General features: G+C 38.6%; 1 non-coding gene across 1 annotated transcript; it reads right to left on the bottom strand.

Annotated features, from left to right (window-relative positions):
• Positions 1-2,543: 2,543 nt before the first annotated feature.
• LOC145573426 (small nucleolar RNA R71) lies at positions 2,544-2,649 on the bottom strand. Its single transcript, XR_014097463.1, has one exon. It is a non-coding gene; the product is annotated as a small nucleolar RNA R71 (small nucleolar RNA).
• Positions 2,650-21,645: the final 18,996 nt, after the last annotated feature.

The raw sequence follows: 21,645 nt of genomic DNA, 5'->3' as shown, positions 1-21,645 counted from the left end.
ATAATATGACACCCAGCTTTGGCATGACCCATCATAAATATCAAAGGTTTATCGGGTTTTTAATTGGAAAAGCAACCTCAATATTACCGGGACCTAGATTCATTATGTTTGTGATTTTAATATAGTGAACTATAGCGCATCATCACAAGAATCAATAAAATCTAACATGTATAATCTACTAATGCATAGATAAAACATGACATAGTATGACCCCTTAATCCTAAGAAAACTAATAAAGCAGAAAACGCTCCCACTTGAATCTTCATGGACCTCATCCATCTTATTCCTTTGGGCATCCACTCCATTGGCTTCTTGGATCAACTACAACCTGTAATATTATTCTATTTTATCTACTACTTAAATAAAATAAAATAAATTACAAAAATACTTAACGGTACGCAGACCGTATTTAGATTACAAAAATACGAAACGATTCGCAGATCGTATTTAGAATCTATGAGCCATACTAGTCTATATATAGCAATAAATAATATCATATATTATAAAGTGCCACATAATAAATCACTCATCATACTTTCTTAAACTACAACATCAAACATTCATAACTAAGGAAACATGGCTCTAAATATCACATATTTTAATTAATTACTGCAATTAAATAATATCATATATTATTTCTAACCAACCATAAAATATCATATATTTTATTTTAGGTAAGAGATAGAATCAAATCATATTTTAATTATGGAAGATAAATCATATTTATTTTCCATGTTATCCTAACTAATTTAGGAGATTCTATCCTAATTGCCTAGCCAATCACATAATTTTAAATCAATTACTATCCAAAATTAGTTATGGGATAATCTCATTAAATCAATTATTATCCAAATAGAATCTTTTGCTCCATAATTATCCAAACTTAACAAAATTAACCACTTTAAATTTGTTAATTATCTTTTCAAAATCAAAACTTATCTTATAAATTTTAATTTTTAAATCTGATTTTATTAAAATAAACTAATTTTTTTTTGAAAAACGTGCACCAGCCACCGTGGTGTGGCCAGCCAAAGCCGGCCACGGTGGCCGTGAGGTGTACGCTGCTTACAGCGGTGCACAGCAGCAGCAGCAGTGTCGCGCAACCCTTGCATAGTGCTGCTATTGCTACCCCTCCCTGACCCGCCTGCTGCCCCGCCCCAACCCTCCCTCCGGACCACATGCAGCGGCAGCCGCCGTAGCTGCGCCAACCAGCCGCGATTGCCGCTGCTAAAAACCCCCTTTTTATTTTTTTTAAATAAAAACAAAATAATGTTTGTTAAAATTAAATTAATCTTAATGTGGTCCAATTAATTTCAAAACTAAATCATATTCAATCTTGGAATTAGGGTTCTTCATGAAATTAATCCCCATTTTTATTTAACTCTTAAATTAAATAATTTAATCATGAAAATTCATAATTTAGCATGAAATCAATTAGATTAAATTCATTAAACACATAGCAATCAAATAAATTCAAAAACCAAAACACAAATTTAACAAATTAGGGTTTATGGTTTCGAAATTTTCGAAAATTAGGGTTAGGTGAGTCGAAATTTTCGAGTGATTTAGGGGCCAAATTCGGATCTTTGATGGCTAATTTGGAGCAAATTAAACAACTTTTAATGATTCTATATTGATAAATCACATTTAAAATAATAGTTGATTAAATTATTCTCCCTCCTAATTGAATTAAAATCGTGGACTATCGAAGAATTAATATTCAATATATGTACATGCATAGGCTAACTGATACCACTATAGGAGTTTATAGGTACGAATGCGGAAAACATGAATCATATTCATATAGCACCTAATCCCAAGATCATGCATAACACATAAAGAATTAGAATTAATACCTTTGTAGCGTGATTCCACGTGTGATCGAACAAGAACAAAGGAGAAAAAGAACCTCAAACGTGATTCCTCTACTTGGTCCACAGGCACGGATTAAGACCTCCACTAATGCTAGTTAGTTGTAATTGAACCCTTAAATTGACCTTCTAAGGAGAAGAACGAGCAACGAACCAACCACGAACCACCACACGCGCCACTAGGGGTAGCCGGCCGTGAGTCCAAGGGGAAGGAGAGAGAGAGTCGTGGGTTAGAGAGAGAGTGAGAGGGTATTGGGATTTGGTTGCCTTGATTCATATTCAACTCTTAATTGTGTGTCATACAACCCTAGGCATGGATCTTATTCATAGATCTCATCTCTAAATAAGAGTCCATGACAAAGCCCAAAACCTAACTCTAATCTAACTATGCTAGCCCAATCCAATTAATGATTAGTTACTTACTCATGAGGCCCATAAATGGGCCTCTAACTTGCTTAACCCAATACCCTTGTGTGTGACCTCATAGGATCCATTCTAGTGGGCTTTGGACTAATTGACTAACCCAAATATCATTGATCATAGTCTAGCAACAGATAATGACGACCCAAAAGAACGAACTTATTATCTCCATAATAGTGATCCTTGATATATCTAGTAATTGCACTTAACGAAGACATAACTCCTTCATCTATCCATAAAAGATAACGGCGAAGGCTAGAGCTTTGATTCAAGGTTTCAAGCAAAAGCCTAGTGAGAGTCTCTGTGAAGCATGGGAGAGATATAAAGAGTATCAAAGAGAATGTCCTTGCCACGGAATTCCTACTTACCGAATTATTCAAATTTTCTATGGAGGCCTTAGTCCTCAAGGAAAATCATGTTTAGATCGAGGAGCCGGAGGTCCTATCATGAATAAAATGGAAGAGGAAGTGGTAGACATAATTGAAGACGTAGTGAGGTATTATAGAGATTGGCAAGATGGAGAAAGAGAGTCAACTAGCAAGAGTAGCTCTTCGGTTTATTCGGTTGATCATCTAAATGAAATTAACAATCTATTCTCACAAATGTAAAACTTGGGGAAGGAAATGTCCGCTATCAAGGCGAAGTTGGAAAGTGCTACCTGCCAAGTTTCAAGTCTTCCCTCCTAATCTAAGGGGAGAGGTATGTCTTCTAATTCTCAACCTCTCCCTTTTCTAGTAACATGCTTAGTGGATGCTTGTTTTGTGATGATTGTAGATCGTATGATCATGATGTTTCTAATTGCCCTCATGCATGTATGGATGTTATTGATGATCAAGATGGAAATGTGAATGAGCATGTGAACTATGTGTGAAACAATAATTATTCTAGGTTTGAGAATCAAAGAGGTCAATGGAATAGGAATTACAACAACCATGGCAATTTTGAAAACTACAACCAAGGTGGTGGTAATAGGAACCATGGGAACGAAAATTTCCGAGGTAACTATAACAACCAAGGTTATAGTAGCCAAAATCAAAACCAAAATTATGGTAATCATAACCAAGGTTATGGTAACCAAAATCAAGGTAGAGGTAAATGGAACAATCAAAATAGGGGAAATTTTCAAAATAACTCTCAAAGGGGTCCTCCACCCGGATTTGCTCCAAAGACCCAAAATGATAATTTCTATGTTCAATCCTCTTCTTCTTCTCATAGGACTAATTTGGAAGAAATCATTGAAATCCAAACAAAGTTGTTGAACACTTACATAGCCGTAAGTGACAAGAAATTTAATGAAATGATGACTCATAATAAGATGCTTGAAAACCAAATTTCTCAACTTGCTAATACTTTTAAAGACCATGCTAGTCATACTTCTTTACCTTTCCAAGGCCTGGATCCCAAGAGACCGGTCAATTCTATTGTTACAAGGAGTGTTAAGGTTCTTGAGGAGAGTTTTCCTAGGAAGAGTGAGACCAAGGAGGCCACAAAAGAGGCTTTGGTTGAAGATGAGAGAGATGGTGCATCTTTGAGTGAGGTTGAGATTAAGAAGCCTAGTGAGGTGAGAGTGGAGAAAGAAATTGTGAAACCCAAGCTTCCTTATCCACAAAAATTCATGAGACACAAGTTAGCTGAACAATTTGGAAGATTTATTGACATGCTCAAGCAACTTCACCTTTCTCTACCATTTACTGAAGTTGTCACCCAAATGCCCAACTATAAAAAATTCCTCAAAGACATTTTGAGCAGTAGGAGGACTTGTGATGTTGTAGAGACGGTGAACTTGATCGAGAATTGTAGTGCAATCAATAATGAACAAGATTCCACCTACGCTAAAAGATCTCGGAAACTTTTCCATCCCTTGTGCCATTTACAAAATGCAAATCGAGAATGCCTTGTGTGACCTAGGAGCTAGTGTTAGCCTTATGCCATATTCGGTGTACCAAAGACTTGATCTAGGGGAACTCTTACCTACTAACATCTCTGTGCAATTGGCCGATAGGTCAATTAAGTTTCCTAAGGGTAAGGTAGAGGATGTCCCTTTGAGGGTTGGGAAATTTGTTATTCCGGTGGATTTTGTGGTGCTTGAGATGGAAGAAGATGCTAACATTCCTATCATTTTAGGGAGACCATTACTTGCTACTTCCAGTGCTTTGATAGACATGAAGAGTGCTAAAATTTCACTCAAAGTAGGGGATGAGGTGATAGAATTTGACTTAAATAATAGTATAAAGTATCCAAGTTCTTCTTTAGAAAATTACATGTTGAATGATTCTCTTGATCTTGTTGTGTCTTCCATGCATGAGCAATTGCTCACTTCTAACGATGCTCTTGAGAATGTTTTGTTGAATAAGGAAAAGATAGGTGCTCCTAGCAAGGAGATGGCTTTGTATAAAGATGTGCTCAATGGAAGCCTTGAGGATATTAAAGAGCAAGTGTGTATGAGCATTTTAAGTCAAGAAGCGTTGCAAGTGGCTACATGAAAGGAAGGTAAAGGTGTTCCAATGGTTGAGCTCAAACCTCTTCCATCACACCTTAGGTATTAATTCTTGGGACCCAACTCCACTTTTCCCGTGATTGTTAGCTCTTCTTTGAGTGAGCGCCAAGCTCAAGATTTGTGTGATGTTTTGAGAAAGCAACAAAGTGCTTTGGGTTATACCATTGATGACCTCAAAGGTATAAGCCCCGCTTTATGTACACATCACATAACCCTTGAGGATGGGGCTCTACCTTCTATTGAGCGGAAACGTAAGCTACATCCCCAAATGGGAGAGGTAGTGATGAAGGAGATCACCAAACTTTTGGATACGGGAATTATATTACCCATCTCGAGTTCTAGGTGGGTCTCCCCCGTTCATGTTGTCCCAAAGAAGGGAGGCATGACCGCCGTCAAGAATGAGAGAGGTGGGCTCATTCCGACGAGGACGGTCACGGGATAGATGATGTGTATAGACTATAGACGTCAAAACACATCCACCAAGAAAGAGCACTTCCCCCTTCCTTTCATTGATCAAATGCTTGAGAGACTAACGAGGCACAAGTTCTATTGTTTTCTTGATGGTTATTCGGGATTTTTCCAAATCTCTATCCACCCGGATGACCAAGAAAAAACAACCTTCACTTGTCCATATGGTACATTTGCCTATAGGAGAATGCCATTTGGCCTTTGTAATTCTCCCGCAACATTTCATAGATGCATGATGAGTATATTTGGAGATATGTTGGAGGAGGAGATGGAAGTGTTTATAGATGATTTCTTCGTAGGAGGTGTTTCATTTGTGGCATGTCTTGAAAACCTTGAGAAATGTTTGGCAAGGTGTGGGAAGGTGAAGTTTGTTTTGAATTGGGAGAAGTGTCATTTCATGGTAGAGGAAGGCATAGTCCTTGGCCATAAGATTTCCCACAAGGGGATAGAGGTGGACAAAGCGAAAATTGAGGTTATTGATGGAAGTGTTTATTGATGATTTCTTCGTAGGAGGTGTTTCATTTGTGGCATGTCTTGAAAACCTTGAGAAATGTTTGGCAAGGTGTGGGAAGGTGAACTTTGTTTTGAATTGGGAGAAGTGTCATTTCATGGTAGAGGAAGGCATAGTCCTTGGCCATAAGATTTCCCACAAGGGGATAGAGGTGGACAAAGCGAAAATTGAGGTTATTGAGAAGCTTCCACCTCTGGTCAATGTGAAAGGAGTGAGATCTTTCTAAGGACATGCCAGATTTTATAGAAGATTCATCAAGGATTTCTCGCTCATTGTAAAGCCCCTCAATGATCTTCTTCAAAATGATGTCGAGGTTGTATTTGATGATAAGTGTTTGGAAGCATTCAATAAGTTGAAGAAGGCTCTAATCTCTAATCCTATTGTTTAAGCCCCAAGATGGGATTTACCTTTCGAGTTGATGTGTGATGCGAGCGATTCGACAATTGGAGGTGTCTTGGGTGAAAGAGTGGAAAAGAAGCTACATGTGATCTATTATATGTCCAAGACTCTAAATGGTGCTCAAAGGAACTACACCACAATAGAAAAGGAGTTTTTGGCTATTGTTCATGCTTTTGAGAAGTTCTGTTGTTATTTGTTGGGTTCCAAGATCATTGTCTTCACGGATCATGCGGCTCTCAAGTACCTTTTTGCCAAGAAAGAGTTCAAACCTAGGTTGATCCGGTGGGTGCTCGAACTTCAAAATTTTGATATTGAGATTAGGGATAAGAGTGGAGTAGAAAATGTTGTGGCGGACCATTTCTCTCGCCTAGAGGATTCTCAAATTCATGATGATGATTCTTCAATTGAGGATAGGATGCTTGATGACATCTTGTATGCTATTGAGGCAAAGGAGCTCCCATGGTTCGCTGATTTAGTGAACTTTCTTGCATGTGGGGAGTTTCCACCTTCCTTTTCTAAGAATCAACGAAAGAAGCTCGAGAGAGAGGCAAGAAACTATGTGTGGGATGATCCCATCTTGTAAAAATGAGGAGTCGATAGCTCACTTAGGCGTTGTGTTCCAAATGAAGAGGTGCCTAGTGTTTTGAAGATGTACCACTCGGATCCGAGTGGTGGCCATATAGGTGTTTCTAAAACCGCCACTAAGATTCTTTAAAGCGGTCTATGGTGGCCACACCTCTTCAAGGATTCATGGGGTTTTGTTAAGACATGCGACCGTTGTCAACGAGTTGGGAATATCTCCAAGTGAAATGAGATGCCTCAACAACCCACACTTGAGTTGGAAGTGTTTGATGTGTGGGGAATCGATTTCATGGGACCATTTCCCTTATCTTTTGGAAATCAATATATTCTTGCGGCGGTGGATTACGTGTCTAAATGGGTTGAGGCCATTGCTTCCCCAACAAATGACCACAAGGTGGTAATGAAGTTGTTCAAGAATATCATTTTTCCAAGGTTTGGTGTACCAAAGGCGGTGATAAGAGATAATGCTTCTCATTTTATTCACAATGTCTTTCAAAAGATGTTGTGAAAACATGGAGTTCATCAATGATTTGGCCTTCCATATCATCCTCAAACAAGCGGCCAAGTCAAGGTTTAAAATCGTCAAATTAAGTTAATCTTTGAAAAGACAATTTCAAGAAATAGGAAGGATTGGTCGGACAAGTTGGATGATGCTCTTTGGGCCTATAGAACGGCTTTCAAGACACCTATAGGTATCACTCCATACCGCCTAGTTTATGGAAAATCATGCCATCTCCCGGTACAGCTCAAACACCGTGCCTTGTGTGCAATCAAGAAGATAAACTTTGATTTGGCAAGTGCGGGGGAGAAAAGGTGGTTAGATCTTCATGAGCTAGAGGAGCTTCGATTTGATGCTTATGATTGTGCTAGTATTTACAAAGCTCGTTCCAAGGAAACTTATGATAAGCTTATCGAGAAGAAAGAGTTTTGTGTTGGTGACAAAGTTCTTCTCTACAATTCAAAAATGAAGTTGTTTCCTGGAAAGCTCATGTCAAGATGGAGCGGTCCTTACTTGGTTAAGAATGTCTTTCCTAGTGGTGTTATAGAGTTTCAATGATGGATTTTTCATCTCCATTTAAGGTCAATGGCCATCGGCTCAAGAAGTATCTCGATGGTGCTTTTGCTGGCCTTATTCATATATTGCTTCTCCGACAACCACCTTAATAGGTGGAGAACGTCAAGCTATGACGTTAAACAAGCGCTTCCCGGGAGGCAACCCGGTTTTCTAACCCTTTCTTTTGATTTTTCAATTCTCTATATTTCTTTTAATTTTAAGATTTTTTCTTATTTCTCTTTGTTTTCTTGATTTTAGGTACCATGAAATTGGATCGATGAAAATTTCCAACAATTTCGGTGTTAATTCAAGGTTTCATGAGGTTTTGTTAAACTTAGGTGAAGGAGTTTGTTGGGGTTACATGCTCTCGTGTTTGTGTTTTCATGAATTTATACTCATTTTCAAGTGATTTTTGAACTTTTTTTGTATGCTTTTTAAGCATTCGATCATGACGCTTGTTAACGCCGATGAGAGCGCAAGCACGAGAGCATGTTCAAGGGCAAAATTTATCCCCGTAGCCTTTATTTAGTGAGCACGCATCATAGGTTGCGCGCACCCACCAAAGGGGTCAGAAATTTTGGCCCATTTTGATGAAAATTGAAGAAATTTTGAGCCCCCCCATTACCCTCCTGGTGCGTACGCACCACCCTCGCTGCGCGCGCACACCAAGGGGTTCAGACTTTGGTTTAATTTTGGTGCGTTTAAAGGACCAAGCAACCCCTCCCAAAACCCTACCTGGTGCGCACGCACCACCAGGCTGCGCGCTCGCACTAGGTAGGTCAGAGCTCCTGGCTTGTGTTGCAATTCCGAGCAAGCACATCAGCCCCCCTCTGCTTTGGCTGGTGCGTACGCACAAAGGGGTGTGCGTGCGCGCACCAGCCATGGCAATAACCACCCCTTTTTCCGGCCCCTCTTCTCACAAATCCCCCCTCATCCCCTTTCATTCCAACTCTCTCTTTCCCCCTTATTCACCCCTTTTCAAAATCCCTTGCAAATCCATCTAAACTATATTCTTAATATCTTTTCTTCACAAATTGCATAAAACCATAATCAAATCTTTCAAAAACAAAAAAAAAATCTGAAATTTTCAAATTGAAATTCGAAATTTTGGCTCAAATTCGACTTTTGAAGGTTTTGTTTTGGTGCTTAGAACTTGACTTTGGGTGTTCTATTTGGTCTATATTCTTCAATTGTGCAATTTTCAAGTGATTAAAAGCTTCATTGAGGTATAATTTCTCACTTTCTAGTCATCTTCTTCCTCATTTTTGAAGCTTAAAAGCCTTGTTTTTGCTTTCATGGTAGAACTCCATTGTTGGTTCTTTTAGCTTGTATTTTGTGTTGAATGACGTTATTGGATGTTGAATTGAAGATTTTTCATGATGAATTTGTATACCTTGCTTGAATCCTTGAATCACCATTTTTGGTCATTTTCTCTCTCAAGGGTATTCTATATGATAGTTTCATTTCTTTGATAAGTCAATGTTTTGGGATTAATTTGCTCATAATGATTCATGATTTGGTCTCTTGTGTCCAATTTTGCCTTTAATTCATGACTAGTTGCTTCAAGCTTATGTTTCTATATTCATGGCATAGTTCATGTGTAACCATTTCTTATTTCATTTTTAACTAAATAATGTTTGTGCTTGATTTTAGAGCAATTTCTTTTAGATCTTCTTAAACAATGATAATTGTAAATGAATTGCTCATGAATTTCTTTGCTTCTTGTAGATGGCCCCTATCCGTCATAAGAAGCGTGCTAGAACAAGTTCAAGAAAAGCTCGGCACGTTGTTGCACCTCCTCCCGAGGTGGTAGAACGTATGGCATTGAATTCTCCAAAGAAATGCATTGGGATAGGTTCAAGAAACATACCAAGAGGAAGCTTAAGTCGACAAGATTCTATGATCAAGCAACTACCAAGCTACTTGGAATTGATGATGACGTTCGCTACCTCGCCAAGAACCTCGACCTATTAGAGTTCTTGGATTTAAGCGCCCCTACCTATGCTAGAGTGACGTATGAGTTTTTATCATCCCTAGAAGTGGTTCGAGAGACAAGTGGTGACTCTTCAAGAACTTTGACCTTTCAACTTTTCAACAATGCTCATCGGTTGTCGGAGTCACAACTTTGTTCCTACTTCCGGTTTCTTAGGCTGTCGATGAAGACCATCTTCTCTATCCGGCCAATGGTAAAATGACTAGTGACCATGGGTATGATGAACTCAAGTGGTGGTGGCGTAACTCCAATGAATGGAAATATGAACCTCAAACTTCCAATTCCACATCAATCGTTCATCCGGCAATGAGATACTTTAATCGTATTCTCACCTATGCCCTATGCTCTAAAGACTCTTGGGGAGCTATTTCCCATGAGGAACTTTGTTGGCTATGGATTGCCGACCAAGAGTCGCATGAGATCGAGCTTGTAGATTTCACTTAACATTTGATCAACCGATTTCTAGACATCCAAGATGGTGTTTCGCTTTCGGGGAGCATCCAAATTGGAGGCATGATCTCTGTTTTGGGTGTTTTTGTCCCTCGAGAGAGTTACAGCTTGAAGATTGGTGAATGCGGCCTGTACCTGCAAAACAACGGAGACTCTGGGCGGTTGGAGCTCCGCCTTCGACGATCAAGTTAGTACTTGAATGAGAGTGGGAAAAAGGTGCGGAAATTTAGGTGAGATCTTCTCAGATTCTGAGATCAGGTGCTTCTCCGATGTAAGAGAATGTAGGGTATGCTGTAATCAATTGTAGGTGCCCCGAAAATAGGGGGAATCTCCCTATTTATAGGGTCATTAGGAAACGTGCTCCTGATTAGGTCACTCTGACCTAATTCTGCTAGGCTGCGCTGCATTGCGGCTTACTCGGAATTTGGGCCCTCGAAAGCCGCCTTTTTTCTCCCAAGTTCTAGGAAGGACACGTGTCAAATGGAGATTAGTCTAATTTTATGACACGCGTCAGGATATGATTGGCCCACGTGGCATGGGTAAAATTACCCAAAACAATCTCTATCCTCTCACTTTGCCTCAATGACTCATATAAAGATTTGCTATGCGAGCTCCCTCCGATAGTCGACCCTCGGGAGAGGACACCTTCTCATTTCCTCAATGTTTATGCCCTTGTAAACCAAAAATTCCTTTATCGTACCAAGAAGCATAATATTTTCATATGGAAGGTATCCCGAGTGAAAGATTGGTTCTTGATTCTGAGCAAGGAGGCTACAAACCGTAGGACGAAGACGGATTCTTTGACATAGTGACCTCTAAGATGCAACATCGACCCCTCTCTTCGGAAGAAGACTAGTCATACACGAACCGCCTCCAATGATGCTCTCTCGACGGACTTCCAAGCTTTACCCCCGGTTGAATGAGGAGGTACTCCTATCCCTCTTTCTACTTATTCCTCTACATTTGATTTATCTACTATTTATGCCAAGTTAGATTCTATCACTAATGTTTTGTTTTCCATGCCTTTGGGGCGGGACTCGTCTCTTGGCTATGATTTCCATGCTAATCAATTGTATGACTACCATGTGAGGACGGGGGAGATTGAACCTTACTTGAACTACCCATTCCTCCCGGTCCAACAAGGACCTATCCCTCAATAGGAACCCTTTGACCCATTCATCGGACGAAGACCTTGTTACCCCTATTGGGAGGGTCCTCACATCCATCTTAGTGCTATTGTTGGCACCACCCCGACCACTTATGACTATAAGCGGCCCGGTGGTTGCGATTATACTTATGATCCTGCGAACCCTATGCCTTTCCCGAACCCCGAGACCTTTTTGTAGGTAGGGATTATCGGGTGAGCCGATTTTGGATGATAGGTCTCATTTCTTCGCGGTAGATCGTGCTTGGAGGGGGAGGTTAAGGGGAAAAGCTCCTATAGAGGTGAGTGAAATGGCTAGCTCGGTTCATGTTTTAGAGACCGTTGAGGGGAGTTCTCAATCTACCCCTTACCATAGTGCGGAGTGAGACTATTGTGGCTACCCCCCCCCCCCCACCTTTTCTTATGTGCTTTATATGATGTTCTCTTTTGCCTATATGTTATTAGGTTAAAAGTTTGAGGTAGTTCATTTTGAGCTTGGGGGTGCTTTATGTTGTTTGTGTGCTTCACCGTTTCCCTCCTCGCTTTTGTAGTTCACTCTTGGTCTCTTTTGCTTCTGGTATTGATCACTGTGTATCTCTGCTTCTTTATGATTATGCTTCCTGATGATGATTGTTTGATATCTTGTTTCCTGACTCTGCTTCTATCTGATGATTCTCTTTCCTGATTTCATTACTTAACCCTATTCCTGATGCTATCATATATTGCTTTTTCCTTATTTGCATACATTATCTCTTTTATATCTTCCTTTTATTTTGTATTGAAGTTACTAACAATTTTCTTTGTATATAGTCTACTTTATTTCTCACCTTGCTTCGTCGCTTATGCTTTGGATATTGATGCTTCATTAAGGTACTCTTTCACTTTGTTTGATGTAGTATAGCTTCGACGCACGGTCAGATCCTTCTAATCTTCTTCTTTTTATTCTTTTCATGGATGCTTAGTTTAGGTTTAGATTAGGAGAAGTTGAACGGTTCGAGGATGTTTGCTTTTTAACACCTTAGTGTGTTTGGGAACATTAGCGTTGTGGCCGAATGTTCAATTGTTTGTCAATTGGGACTTATGTGTTTGCATTACTTCCTTGTTGCATTTCTACTTCTCCTTTGCTTTTTTATTTTTCATTTCATATCTTTTTCCTCATTTTCTATTTTCTTATGGTTTTCCTTTTTCTTTTTGTTTCCTTTCTATCTTTTCTTCTACATTCCTTTTTGTATCTTTGGTTGACTTTAGGATAGAACATGCTAAGGTAGTCGTTTAGAACTATTGGGACCTTGTGACATGGGAATAAACGCGTCGTCAATTGTCTATCCCTAGATCAAATACAATTTATACAACCTAAACAAACCTAATACGAGTATAAGGCAAGCATAGGGGTCGAACCACAGAGAACGGTTAAACACCACCAAATGTTATCGATAATTAAGCTAGTCTGGAATACGAGATAAATAAACTAAAGTCTAAAAATACTAAAACAAGAAATAAAATATTAAGGGAAATGGTTTAGGTATAGCATTCACTTGAACATAAACAAAAGCATAGAAGTTGAATTAATTATGAACTAAACATTCTCAAATATCGAAATAAAGGATCTAATCTAGCCGCCTTCCGGGGTCAATTGGCTTCTCCTAACATAGCCTCTATGTTTCCACATTAGAACCATATACTAGGAGGTACTATCAAATAACAATCGATAATAATGAACCTTAACTAAGTCAACTTCCGTTCCTTGTTAGCAAAGATTCACCTTTAATCACCCAACAATGTGCACTTGCAAGAAGATTAAAGAATATCAAGCATATAAAGACTTTAATCACAAATTAAATCAATTCTAAACCTAGAACATGCTCAAGATCCAACTACACCACAACCATCCCCTTAATGGGGAAATTACTCACTAATCATGATAATAACAAGATTAATTAACAAATAACCAAGAATCAACATGATTAACAAGTAATACCAACAACTAAAACAATAATAAAAATAAAGCAATAAAAATAGAGGAGAGAGAGTTAGAGATTCTCATTGATTGAAAATGTAAATCAATAGAAAAGATGATCAATTCCTTCTTCAAAATCCAAGTTAAACAATGGTGAAACCCTCACTTTCTCTCTCTAAACTACCCTAATCCTAAACTAAACCTAGAGAGAGAAGCTCTCCTAAAACTAATTAGAGAGTAGAATAATAGATAAAACATATGTTGTTTTCTAATTACCCCAAAAATGGGTATTTATACTAACTTAATAAAACTAGGGAAAATAGAAAAATAAAATAAAGAAAGAAAAGAAAATAAAAGAGAAAAGAAATAAAAGAGAAAAGAAATAAGAAAAGGAAAAGGAAAAGAAATAAAAATAAAAGAAAAAGAAAAAGAAACCCACAAATTCCCCAAAAACCATCAGACCCCATTTTCCCCTTCTAAATCGAAGATGGCTGCTCAAAGATGGTGGAATAATCCCCTACTTCACACCCATCAAACAAAATCAGCATGCATCAAGCTTCAATCAATGCCGTTCATTAAAATCAAGAATCGTCATCAAGCAAACACCACCGTTCGATCTTCATTAAAAACCATGTGTGAAGCTCGTGGAGTGGTTCGATCGAACCGGAAGTAGGTGCGGCCGAACCATGGGTTGGTTCGATCGAACCATGGGTGTGTTCGACCACTCCTCTAAAAATCAGAAAACATCGAATGATTCTGCTTGTTTTCGCCCTTTTAATTCGACCGAACTTCTTAATGGGTTTGCTCGAACCCAAATGAACTTGCATTTTTCTCTAATTTTAGCTGATGCTTGTGCGAATTGGCGATTGGAGCTGCGGGACTGGTGTTTGGTTGAAACAGGGGAGTTGCGGCTGCTGGTGTAGTGCTGGTTGAGTGGTGTGGCTGCTGCAATTGGTTGGAGGTGATGCGTGCTCTGTTGCGTGAGGTTGGTACAGGGGCTGCTCTGTTGTTTCGGTGGTGAGGTGGAGTTGATTGGTGGCTGTTGCGAGGTGAGGGTGGTAATTGTGGTCAGGTGGCTTGATGATTGATGGTGGTTGGTGCTGGTGTGCGTGGCGTTTACAGGGTTGCAGGCTAAAGGAGATTGGGTGGTTCGGCTGGTGGTTGCTGCTGTGTGCGTGAGGGAGCAGGGGAGTGAGATGCTGTAGCTTGGGGTGGTGTAGGATAAAGAAGGGTGTGGTGATGGATAAGGGGCAGCAGGTTTGTTTGGCGTTTGGCTCAACTTGGAACCCGAACTCACTTGACATAAAACCCGAACCCCTACACACAAAACCGAGAAAGGATTGGGACAAAGAAAAAGAATAAAATAAAATAAAAATAAATATAGGACGAAATAAAACAAAACCAAGACAAATAAAATAGAAATAAATAAAATAAAAATAAATAAAATAAAATAGGAAATAAGAGACATAAAACTAAACTAAAAATAATTAAAACTATAAGCAAATAAAATAAAATAAAATAGGAAAATAGACTAAAATTAATAAAATAAAGAAAATAAACTAAAACACACCAAAATTACCAAAATAAACTAGAAACTTTATTAAAGAGAAAACAAGAGAATAAAAGGAAAAATAAGGGAAAATAAACACGAAAATGACTCTAATACTACTCCCTAGGAGTGACATAAATGTCACTTATCACCTTGAAGCCGGAATCTTTTGTTTTTGAAAACTCGCAATTGTTCCCCTTTGGTGAATTTGAAGCTTTTAGTGAGTTTTTGCCACATCCTTGTGAGGTTTCATCATTTTCAAGCCTTCTACAATAACTTGCATGTGCAGCATGGATCCTTGACTATTGCGGACCTAATCTTGAATCTTGACTCATAATTTTCAAACACGAGACCGAACCATCTAGGGAGGACAAAGGCATCTTTTCGGTGTGGTAATTTTTCTTTTCTTGGTTAATCTTCTTTATTTTTAGTTCTTGGTTTTACATTTTCCTTCTTGCTAACCATTTGAGCCTTTTCCCTTCTTTAGAACTTTGAGCCTTTTGTTTCTTTTTGTACCATTTTTGGTTTTTGTGAAGCAAATGACATGTTCTTGGAGATTGTGGTATATGAGTTTGGATATTGGTTCTTATTTGTAAGCAAGCTCGTGTTTTGTATTTCTTGTGAACAATGGCAAGTGAATAAATGAAAAAGCTATCCAAAGTTAAAAAAGGCAAGGACATTCAAATGCCAAGTTGAAAAAAGTCGTCCATAGTTAAAAGAGGCAAGGACAATGAATAAAGTAAAAAATGAAAATTTGAAAATGAGAAAAAGCAAAGCAAATTCAAAAAGCTTTGGGAAAAATTGATAAAAAGTGAAAAATGAAAATGTTCAAAAACATTTTGATGTAAATGCTTCTTCCTATCTTACGCATTGAGGACAATGCTTTATTCAAGCTTGGGAGGAAGCGTCTTACACTTTTTGTATATATGATTGTGGTTATAGCTTTAAATAAGCTTGGGGGTGTTAGTTTGTTTTTGTTTGGTGACTACTTGGTTTTGGTGTTGAGATTTGGCCAATCTTTGCTTCACAACTTAGGTATACCGCCAAATTCTAAATTTTAAACCTACCCTCAACCTTTTGCCTTTACGTTACAACCTTTGGGAAAGCCCTTTTGACCTAGTGGTTGAGTCATATACCGAGGGAGGGCATTATGAGTTAAAGCCCTTTTGACCTAGTGGTTGAGTCATATACCAGGGAGGGCATTATGATTTAAAGCCTAAGGAGAGGGGATGCAAGGTCAAGATGTCGAGAAAACCTCAAATATATTGTTTTTTCGGCTCCTTCGAGTCACTATAGAGATGCTTGCTAAAAGAAGATTTGAAGCCAATTGGGAAAATGTGCTAAAATTGTTTTTAGATGAAAGTGAATTGCGTTTTGGTAGTTCTCTATACTTAACATTTCCTATGTTTCAATCAACCCTCGATATCTTAGAACGTCCTTACCTTTGTTGTTTTAGAAAGTTCGATATCCTATCGTGTTTTAACCATGTGCAAAAGTCCATTGTATAAGCACCTCTTTTCCTTTTTAAGTTTTAATTTTCTCTTTTCCCTTTTATTGCTTTACCTTCCTTTTTACTTAAGAGTTATTGGTTAATCTCTTAGGAAACCCTTACGAGAGCATCACTCATCCTCTAGAGCGATCTAGAGGTTTAAATGGCTTGTCAATTGTTGTTAAAATTGACCGTGATTCATACGAAAGTGAGTTAGTGTATATTCTTCTATTCTCTAGTCTTTCTCATTTCTTGCTTGCCAAAATAATGTCATCATTTTCCTTTAAGCTTGATTTTTTTTTGATTGAGGACGAGCAAAGGTTTAGCTTGGAGGAATTTGATGAGTGTCATTTATGGCACTCTTAGGCTAGGTTTTCTTTATAGTTTTATGCTCGTTTTTAGTCTTTAATGTCGTGGTTTTGCATAATAATGCTTGTTTTGCATGATTGTGCGCAAGTTTAGAGAAATGTGTGCTTTTGATGGTTTTCTTTCTATTTTATTCATTTCTGGGTTATCTTTTCTTGCTTCTTCGTTTCTTTGACTTGTTTTGTAGGTGTGTTGAGTTTCCTGAGGTTTAATTATCAAGAAGGAAGCTCGAGCGCATTCAAGGAATTTGATGGAGCTATGTTCGGGAATCCAAACATGCAATTCAAGCTAGCTCTGCAAGCACGAGAACCTTGGAAGCAATGCTTTGGCTCGAAGTGTTCAAATGCTTGGAAGATAAAGGACCTGCCCTTCTCACGAGCATCGCCTCAAGTGCACCAATGATAAGTATGCTCGGGAGCGCGAGATAGATCGAGCAAGAGAATGAAGCAAGGCCACGAGCACTAAGCAGGGGTGCGCGCGCGCAGCATAGGTGGTGCGTGCGCGCAGACCCAGCTGTGCGCGCACGCGGCCTGGTGGTGCGCACGCACAAGGCGCCCCGTTCCCCTTCGTTCGATTTTCTATTTATACTCTTAGACATTTCCTTTTTCGGGGGGGTGACTTATTTTTGTACTTGACACTTATTTTCCAGAAATAGTAGAGAGAGAAAGTAAAGAGAGAAGCTTAACATTACTTGATTGTACTTGAATTTGATCTTTGATTTCAACTTGATCTTGGATTTCTTCTTCAATTCAATGAAAGTTTGTGAGATTTCTTTCCTTTGAATTTACTCTTATTGCAATTTCCTATAATTCTTAAATGTTTTATTTGAACTTTAATCTTTGCTTTAGAAATTTGTTGAGTGATTGAATTTCTTCTTGATTAAACTTGAAATGAATATGAATATGATTGAATTTGTTTTGTTTCTCAATTTCACCATGATTAGTGAGTAGATTAGTTGTTAGGGAGAAGGGGAAGCATGCTTGATTGATGATTTTTGCTAGTTGATGACCCTTGATTGATTGAATTGTTGCAATGAAATTGGTTGACATAGTTGTGCATATGATTAATTAGACTAGGAGTGATCAACCTATAAGATTAATCTAGATTGCATTGCAAATTTCAATGACATGAACCCTTGATTTGAGAATTGCTTTAATTGATTGAATTTAATTGTGATTTTCCTTGTTAGCCATTCATAGTGAACCCTAGCTTGGTTTATAGGAGATAGCTCTTGAATTCCATTGATTGCAACTATTGTTTGTCCTTTGTAATGTTTGAATTGATTGAGTGATCTGTCAATTTGCATAATCATTGATCTTGCATGTTGAACCTAGTGTTTAGTATATTGAATTTCTCGATTTATCTACCCTTCTCGATATCTTAGTTACCAACCATATCTTTCTACAATCTTCGAAGTAGCTTGACCTAGGCTATAGCTTGCGCCTACTCATTCCTTTGGGTTCGACCCTTGACTTACCATATACTCGTATTAGGTTGGTCGAGTGTTTATAAATTTTGTTTCGCTCTAGGAAAGGGTAGAAAACGACCTACTTTTCCCTACGTCACCGAGTGATGATAAAGCACAAGACACAAGGCGGGCTTCAACGACAAGATTTCGTGACCTCCTCTTCTTTTTTTTTTATTCCTCCTTTCCCCAATAAGTCTAGCATAGGCACCTTTTTATTTTCCTTAGATTTATTTTGTAGGTTATTTCTCTTTTCCTTTTTATATAATGAGCATTTATTTCCTTACATATGATCATTGCATTGCACAAAAAAAAAAAAAAAAAAAAAAAAAACATTGTCGGACTAAGAGCAAGGTATACTAATGATTTGAGGCACCTCTTGTAGTCATATCATATCACTTTCACCCTTCAAATATACATCCTTTCTTGATAAACCACTTTGAGCCTCGTATAACGATAGACCTTTCTTTTTTCAACCTACATCTACCTAACCTTGGGATGGGATGGTGTGCAACTTATGCAATTTACAAATACAAGAGCTTGAGTGATTTTTACAAACATTCAAAAAATTTCAAAATAAGTAAAAAATATAAAAGTGTGCAAAAAGGCAAGTGTTCCAATGTCTTTGATATGAACATATCTTTGATATGAAAACGTCTTAGATTGCGTCTCTTATCGAATGCTCGGTACCGTGCCTGAGAAACATCAATGCCAAATGAGTGATAGATCGCATGATTGGGATTGCCCACACTTATAAAAAAGGATTTGAATAATGAAAATAATGCCAAAGCAAAAAAAGAGAGTAAAAATTGCAAAAACAAAAGAGAGTTCAAAAGTGAGAAACCTCAAGCATACAAATACCAAGATTCAAAAGCATGGTTCCACACCTTGGGGGCTTATCTAGGGTCTTGAGCCTTTATCCCCTTCTTCTTCAACCTTTAGCCTAACCACATTACAACCCTTAAAAGACCTCTTTGAGGTATACACACACTTGTGCGAGATTCGACTAAAGCTACATTCGACCTGATTCCTAATGGATACGTAGGAAACCTTACATTGGGGTGCGGCCATAATAATAAAAATGCATTCACATTCATATTTACATTCATGCATGATCATATCAAGAGATCTTCAATGCTCATCCCTATCCATTTAGAGCTAAACTTAGGGGCTTGATCCCTACATCATTAGCTTACCTAGCCTAAGAGTCACCACTATTTGACTCTTTTCAAAATATTTTTCCATACACTTAGCCTTTGCGACCTAACTTTAGTGTCACTTTCACACACATCAGGGATACATGACCAAATAATCCTTCCTTTAGGAACCCTTTGACATGAAATCTTAACACAACGATGAAGCACGCCTTGTCATATCAAGATCACTCATTTTCATAATCATCATTACATCACAAAGTATGAAGTAGTTAGCCTCCATGCCTAAGTTACCTAAATACTTTCATCATCGAGTCAACAATTGAAATAGCCTAGGATGTTACAATCCTTGCACCATGAGATATAACATCAGCACATACATTTGACTAAACTCATTCAATATGCACTCTCAAACACTCCACTTCTTCCTTTTCGCGTCTTTTTTTTCAGGAGAAAGTCGGTACCCTCCACAAAAATGACGGAAAATTTTTTCTTTTCTGCATTTTAAGTCAACCACATCACAATACAATGCACACACGACTCATGTACATTAAGTCATATCGTGTCATATCACATCAAGTGGAGTCTTGCACCTTGAGTCATGTTGAGTCGTATGTGTCAAAACACATTAAGCCGAGTTCACACAATGAGTAGAATAGCACCAAGCGTTAGGTCAACCCTAAGAAAAACATGAGCAAAGTCCTATAGTCCAAAATATAGATGCAGGTACGCTAAGTCCAAAGCTAAAAGAGAAGAAAAATCTCTAACTTAGGTTCAAGCGCTTTGCAATATAAACCTCACAGCACGATGCAGCCTAACGCAGCACAATGCACCTTGGCGCAGCACGATGCTCCCAAACGCAACACGAGGCTCCATGATGCAGCGCGATACACTATAACGCAGTGCGATAGACTTGTCGCTGCGCGATGGCTCTGATTTGCCCTCGTCAGCCTTCAATGGTCTCACAACTTGGATTGGTTGGTTCGTGACTAATCCATTTGAGTCTCTTGATGAGCATTTGGTCTTTTTTAAACAATTTTTATATATTTGATTGGTAATCGGCCCGATTACAGTCTTGATTTATCGGCCTAATGACGATAACACTTTGATTACATATTGAATGAACACTTTTGATTAGTAGTCAGCTCAATTACAATTAGATTGATGATCAGCCTGATGACGATCAAATGAAGTAGATTTGAAAATTGATTAAGAACATTTGAGTAGTGATAGATTATAATCACAAAGAATTCCTAGGATAGAAGATTTCTACAAATCAATTTGAAGACTCGAGATAAAGAAGTCTTTGACAAGAAGCTCTAGGATTAAAAGGGTCTCTCGCTTGGATTTGAGAAGGATGGTTCAAGATGAAGCGGTCTTCGATAGCTTTCATTAAGATTGTGGAGGTTGTCAATTGATTCGAGAAGATAGCACGAGATGGACAATCTTTGATAACTTTCCCTAAGATTGAGGAGGTTGTCACTTAGAAATTGAGAAGATGGCACGAGATGGGCGGTCTTCGACAACGTTCACAATGATTGTGGAAGTCGTCACCCAGATTTGAGAAGAACGGTTCGTGATAAGGCGGCCTTCGACGACATTCGCTATGATTGTGAAGGTTGTCATAACAAATCTGAGGATCGTTAAAAGCGAAATAATCTTCGTGATTGGAATGGTGTCCTTTGAACAAGTGTATTATTCCGATAGAGAGTTTAGAGCTATTGGAAAGCTATTTATTCAGTACGTTCAAGTGATCGAAATGCCTAGGTGGAGGCCGCTTCCAATCAGTAATATTAATGCATAATTAATATTACAGATTAATCTTGACTGAACCATTCGGGTCACACCCAAGTAACTAACAATCCGATACGACGAATTAGTTTGGAAGGAATTAATGAGTCGCTCGAGTAATAAATATTTAGACGTCGAAAATCAATTTAGGAGCGTCGCAAGTCGAGTCGAATTAATAATAAACGAGACTATAAAATCACTAATTAATCAACAATTTACCAAAATACCCTTAGCATTGGAATGCCCCGAGCAAACCAAGTGTTAGGGGCATTAAGTATAGCAAGGTGGCTAGCTTGTGCGCCAAGCCGAGCCTAGCATGGCTAGCTAGGGGCTGCGGCATGCTAGCGCACCATGGCTAGCAAGGCTGTCAGTACATGGCTAGCAAGCCATGCTAGCATGTGCATGGCAACCGCAGCATGCTAGCAGCCCAGCACGCATAGCGCTACAGCCAGCCGCACGCAGCAACAGCGTAGCGCGCACATTGC

The sequence above is a fragment of the Chenopodium album genome, chromosome 12 (genome assembly GCF_948465745.1).
Source record: "Chenopodium album chromosome 12, dcCheAlbu1.1, whole genome shotgun sequence".
NCBI lineage: Eukaryota > Viridiplantae > Streptophyta > Magnoliopsida > Caryophyllales > Amaranthaceae > Chenopodium > Chenopodium album.
Note: the sequence above shows the minus strand (reverse complement) of the source record. Positions and strands in the feature narration are given on the sequence as shown.